Source organism: Plecotus auritus (assembly GCF_963455305.1).
Source record: "Plecotus auritus genome assembly, chromosome: 2".
Classification (NCBI taxonomy): domain Eukaryota; kingdom Metazoa; phylum Chordata; class Mammalia; order Chiroptera; family Vespertilionidae; genus Plecotus; species Plecotus auritus.
The window spans coordinates 6,828,251-6,834,234 of record NC_137771.1 but is presented as its reverse complement, the minus strand read 5'-3'; positions in this window follow the sequence as shown (position 1 = coordinate 6,834,234).

Sequence of the window (5,984 nt, the reverse complement as noted above, 5' to 3'; positions counted from 1 at the left end):
CAGATGGATGGATAAACACCCCTTCCTTTGCACCCTTCCCTGTCTCCCGAGGGCCCCTGGCTCAGCCTGGAAAAATACTTGGTGGGGCTCCAGCTGCTTTGGTTTCCAGGGCCCATTGGGCCGGGGCAGAGCCAGCCAGGCCTGGGCCGGTGGACAAAGGCTGCGATTGTGAGGCCAAGGAGTGGGGAGCTGGGCCTGGCGCCTGACTGACACCCAAGCTGCCCAGAGGCCAGAACGAGGGGGGGCTCTGTGTGTGGGGCCACCCTCCGGGCCTTTCTCGATCCCCATTCTCATTTCCTTCTGAAGGCAGGTTGGTGGGTGATGGCAGCACCTCATATAGGGATGCCCATGGCCCGGGCTGGGGGGTGGGGAGGTGAGGGTGGGAACTACAGGAAGGGCCAGCTTGGCGTCCCTCTTCAGCTCACGCCCGCTTCGTGCTGTCCTCCCTGCCTTGCTATTGAATCGGACAGGAGTCGTTAGCATCTGATCTCACGGGTCACTTTCTAAGCCTGGCCCCGGGGCTGGCCCCTGGCACTGGTTTGAGGGAAGGGAGGAGGGCAGGGTGTGGTGCCCGGTTCTGTGCCAGCAGAGGCCAGGCTCTGGCCTCACCAGCAGCTCTCAAACCGGCCCCTCCCCAGGACTCTCAGCTGCTGGTCCTGGGCCATGGAGGGTCTGGAAACATCTGCTCTCTCCGACGTGGGGACCAATAAAACCTGTGCCCCTCCAGCTTCCCTTTGATTCTGAGCCCTGATGCCACCTGCTAGTCAGGTGGGATTGCAGGTGTAAGCTGGGCTCATTCATGCACTCATGATTCCTGAAGTCCCCATCATGGGACAGGCCCTATGTAGGGCCCTGAAGTGACAGGGACGAACAGGACACTCCTTGTCCCAGGAAGAGGTCCCGGCTACACTGAGGAGGGGGTACCCGGGAACGGAGTCTCCAGTCTAAGGCCTAGCCCCTGCTCTGGGGACATGCTCAGTCTGAAGGCGGAGGCCTAGCCCCTGCTCCCAGTCCTTTCGAGGAGATTTGACAATCTGGTGGGGAGGGCACCATCCACACCCACCTGAGTTGCCAGTCGGCAGGGGAAGCAGTGCCTTGCGCTGGGGGCCCGGTTTGATGAGGATTCATGGAGGAAGAGGGTCAGCCCATGAGCTCTCAGGTTTAAGTATAGGAGTAACCTGGGAAGCTTTGGGGTGAGGGGCTGGGATAGGCCTGTGGGGAGCCGGGTGGGGATGAGTTGGGAGAGGACTCCTTGGGGCTGTGGGTGGAGTCTGAGCGATCAGTGGGCCTGAGAGGCCGGGATCCGGGTCCTGGCGTCTATGAGGACTTGATGTCAGGGCAGGGGTGTGGGAGGTGTGGAAGGGGCTGCAGGTCGGGGAGCTCCCCTCGTGGGGATTCAGGAAAGAGGCCCAGGAGGTGTCCGGGGTCCTGAGAGTGGCAGGGTATGTGGCCAGCAGTCAAAGCCAAGGGCACTGGTGAGGGCGGAACAATTGTAAAGTGAGGGCCCAGGGAACCTGGTCTCTGGGGCCTTGATGGGGGAGACAGAGCAGCCAGGGAGGGGGGTGGGGTGAGTAAGAGGGTGCAAGTCCAGCAAGGCCACCTCCAGCCAACTGCCTGCTCTCAGAGGAAAGATCGAGAAATCCAGAGACCAGATTCTTTCCCCAGAGCCTGCAGAGGAGAGCTGAGGGGCTCAGATAATGGGGTGGTCCAGACCCACTGTCCCCGAGTGTCTGTCACTGCAGGGCCCATTGGGTAGATTGGTGGTGTTTAGCTTGGGAAGACAAGACAGCTGCTCCTGGTTGTCAGAGGGCTGACGCTGAGGGGTGGGGGTGGGGGTGGGATGGGGAGGTGGGCCTGCAAGGCTCACTATGCCCAGGGGGCGTCCTGTCACACCAGCCCTGTGCCCTAGCCGGAGGTGGGGAAGGGGGCGATGGCATTGTTATCTCCCTTCTTCACATGACAAGACTGAGGGTGAGGGACTTTCTTGGCAAATGACACACAGAGTAATTGGAGAAGCGCAAGTTCTAAGCCAGGTGGATCTTGCTCCAAAGGGCTTGCTCTTTTTTTTTTAAATATATTTTATTGACTTTTTTACAGAGAGGAAAGGAGAGGGATAGAGAGCTAGAAACATCGATGAGAGAGAAACATCGATCAGCTGCCTCCTGCACACCCCCTACTGGGGATGTGCCCACAACCAAGGTACATGCCCTTGACCGGAATCGAACCTGGGACCTTTCAGTCCGCAGGCTGACGCTCTATCCACTGAGCCAAACCAGTTAGGGCCAAAGGGCTTGATCTTAACCCCTCAACCTCATCGTCCCTACTCTAGAGGGCAGATGGACCCCCAAGACCGCACAGTTATAGGACTGCGGATATCCGCTTCCTTCAAGGGAAACCTACACACCGTCCGGCAGGGGGGCGCCTCAGGGCCTGCTGGACACTGGAGTGTCCAAGCCAGAGCTAGCAGACAGGTTAGCCAGCCACATAGCTGAATGGCCTGTGAACACTGGCTAAGGAGAGAGAGGCCTGCATGTCCCCTTCCTAATTAATCAATATTTATTGAGCACCCACTACCTGGCAGGCAGGGATAAAACAGACAAGGACTCTGCCCTCCTGGAGTACACAGTCTAGATGGAGACACTAAACACAAGCTGTTAAATGAATGAAAAAGAAAATTACTAACCTGGTATTAATATCCACGACAGGCACTATTCTACGAGCTTTATGCACATTAATTCATAACAGCCTTATGAAGTGGGAGCTGTTACTGCTCCCAGTTTTGACAGATGAGAAAACGGAAGCACACAGCTAATAAGCGGAACAGGAATTCTATTCAGCGACGTGGGCTCTTGGCCTCCACAGGATAGGAAACAAAGTGGAGAGTGAGGATGGGGGTGCTCTTTGGTCAAGGTGATCAGGGAGGACCTCTCTGAGGAAGTGACGTTTGGATGAGAAGGAGAAACCTGCAGATAACAGGGCGAAGAGCATTGCAGGAGCAGTGAGTGCAAAGGCCCTGAGGTGGGAATGGACTTATTTACAGACCAGAAACGCAGCCAACGCGGCTGGAGCTCAGTGAGCAAATGGGGGAATGGTTTGACACGAGGTTGGACGTGTAGGCAGGCAATTCTGAGAGTTTCCTGAGCACCTACTGTGTGCTCTGACTTATAAGGTGTAAACGCTATAGGAAGCAGATACGATATCAGTGTCCTCTAAGGAAAAAGCTTCCTTTGTCTAACAGGAAGGAGCTGGGACAGGGAGTTAGAGACCAGCAGCTGACAGTCTAGTTGATGAAACCAAATTTCCCAAGAGTAGCCGGATGAACGGTGATGAAGACAACGATGATGGTGGCGATGACAGGCATTTGCTGAGGCCCTACGGGTGCCAATTCCTGTGCCAAGCACACCGGCTCATTTAATCTTCTCCACAGCCCTCTCTGGTAGACACAGATATCCCTATTTTCTAGGTCCATGGTCGGCAAACTGCGGCTCGAGAGCCACATGCGGCTCTTTGGCCCCTTGAGTGTGGCTCTTCCACAAAATACCATGGCCTGGGCGAGTCTATTTTGAAGAAGTGGCGTTAGAAGAAGTTTAAGTTTAAAACATTTGGCTCTCCAAAGAAATTTCAATCGTTGTACTGTTGATATTTGGCTCTGTGGACTCATGAGTTTGCCGACCACTGTTCTAGGTGAAAGAGCTAAGACCCAGAAAGGGCCTCCCTGAGGCCCCTGACCTCACCCATCTCCCTCCCAGGCCGCCTGGCACCCTCCCCTGCATTCCTCCCCTCAGGGGATGTCCCTGTGGCCTGTCTCAGCCTCACTGGCTCCATTCCAGAAAGGTTGGGTAAGTCATCCAGGGTCATCCAATGAGTAAGCAGTGGAGGCTGGGTTTCCAGCTCCCGTCCCGGCCTCTTCACCATGGTACATGATCAAAGACGGGCACATGCCAGGGGACGGAGCAGGGGAGCAGTTTGGGGATCCAAGATGAGGATGAGTGAAAAGAGCTGGAGGTGGCAAGGACTGTGGGCTCTAGGCTTCTGTGCATATCCTTGCCCCAGGAGGAGGGGGACGTGCTAAGGGTTCCTGGGCCACCTTGCTTAAGGGATCAGGGCTTGAGATGAATTTTCTTTTAGATTTCAGTTGAAAAAGTCCCCTTTCGGCCCTGGCTGTGCAGCTCAGTTGGTTAGAGCGACGTCCCGATACACCGAGATTTCGGGTTCGATCCAGGGCAGGGCACATACAAGCATCAACGGATGCAGAAATACGTGAAACAACAAGTCGATATTTCTCTCTATCTCCCTCCCTCTAGCTTTTAAAAAATCAATAAAAAAGAGAAAAAAGTCCCCTTTCCTTGTTCTGATTCATTTACTGTGTAAATCTGGATTTTTGTATGTAGTCGTGGGCCTGGAAGGAGCAGGGAAGGAAGAACTAGTTCCTCTCAGTACCACTAGGTGGCAGCATCGTCAAGGCAGTACCCAGAGTGGGTTGGTTCTACCCAGTTCTTCCCAGAGAAGGGGGCTTCAGAAGGCTGAATTTGAACCCAAAGCCTGATTTCTTTCCATTGCTTGAGGCTAAGTCTGGGTCTGAAGAGGTTGGCCCCTTGCCCTGCTCTGGGGCTGGGTCCTTTGAGGTCTAAGTCCTATCAGACTAGGAAGGGTGGGTGGTCTCCAGGGATCTAACCCTAAGTGGGTCTGGGTTCTGAAACCCCCAGTCTGTCCTGCTTAGGCAAAGCCCCAGGCCTGCAATGAACACAGGCCACCCAGGCAGATCTAATCCTGATCTCCTGGTGAGTAATGACTTTGCTATTTTTTACCCCATAAATTAGACCTAATCTTGTGTTGACTCTGCTGAACGAGAATAATGAGGAAGATTAAGATGAGATGGTATTCATTCTCCTCCAACAAAAGCCAATTACTTGTCAGCAGGATTACTGCCCTGAGCCAGGAGCTCTGCAGACCGGGTAGGCAGGGCTGGGGTCTGCAGGGGATGCAGCAGGAAAGATCCCAGTTAGATGTGAGGAAGAACTGCCTGGGAGAGGGAGGGGGCTGGAGTCAGGAAGGCGGATGTGAAGGTCATGGAACCGCCCACCCAGGTGTTGTTTGTGAGACATGGAGGGAGGCTCCAGGGGAATTCCTGAACCCCTGCACTACTGGGCATTTGCTCCCTGAGGCCCCTGACCTCACCCATCTCCCTCCCAGGCCACCTGGCACCCTCCCCTGCATTCCTTCCCTCAGGGATGTCCCCATGGCCTGTCTCAGTCTCAATGGCTCCATTCCAGGGTCACCTTTGATAAAGGAACCTGCATGTAGAAGTCTCCAACCTCCTCCCCACGTGCTCCCCCTCCTCCCTTCCTCTCCTAGGAATCAGGGAAGCCACATGTCCAGGGTTAAGAGCATGGATCTGGAGACAGAAACACTTGGGTTTCACCTGGCTTTGTCCCTTGTCCCATCTGCAAAATGGGATCTGCAGCCCCGCCTGCCACCCGGCTCTGCTGTCCCGAGGAGCTGAAGTGCCCAAGATTCCCAGACTCAGCTCCCAGCACCTACCGGGCTTTCTGCACAAGATAGGAGGCGAATGGATGGGCCGACTGCTGCGGGGCTGGGGAGCTAACATTCGTTGATCTCTTATCCCGGCTCTGTTATGTCATCGACTGCCCACGACAGCCCTTGGGGAGGCTTCATTTTATCACCCAGTTTATGGAAGAGAAAGCGAAGACTCGGAGAGGAAGGTCTAGTGGTTAAGATCACAAAGCTGTGACCTGCAGCGCTAGCTGGGCCGGGGCCTGGGTCTGAGAGGCCCCAAAGCTGTGCCCCTCCCTGAATCCATATCGCTTCATGAACAGGAAAGGCATTTATCATGCGCTGGGCTGATGAATGAAACACCCGTCAAGTGCTGTTTCTGGTTCAGTAAGTCCCTGTTTCAGACTCTCCCACATCTTGGTAACTCCCAGAAGGAAATGGATTGTGCGTGATTTACAAAATCCTTCTTG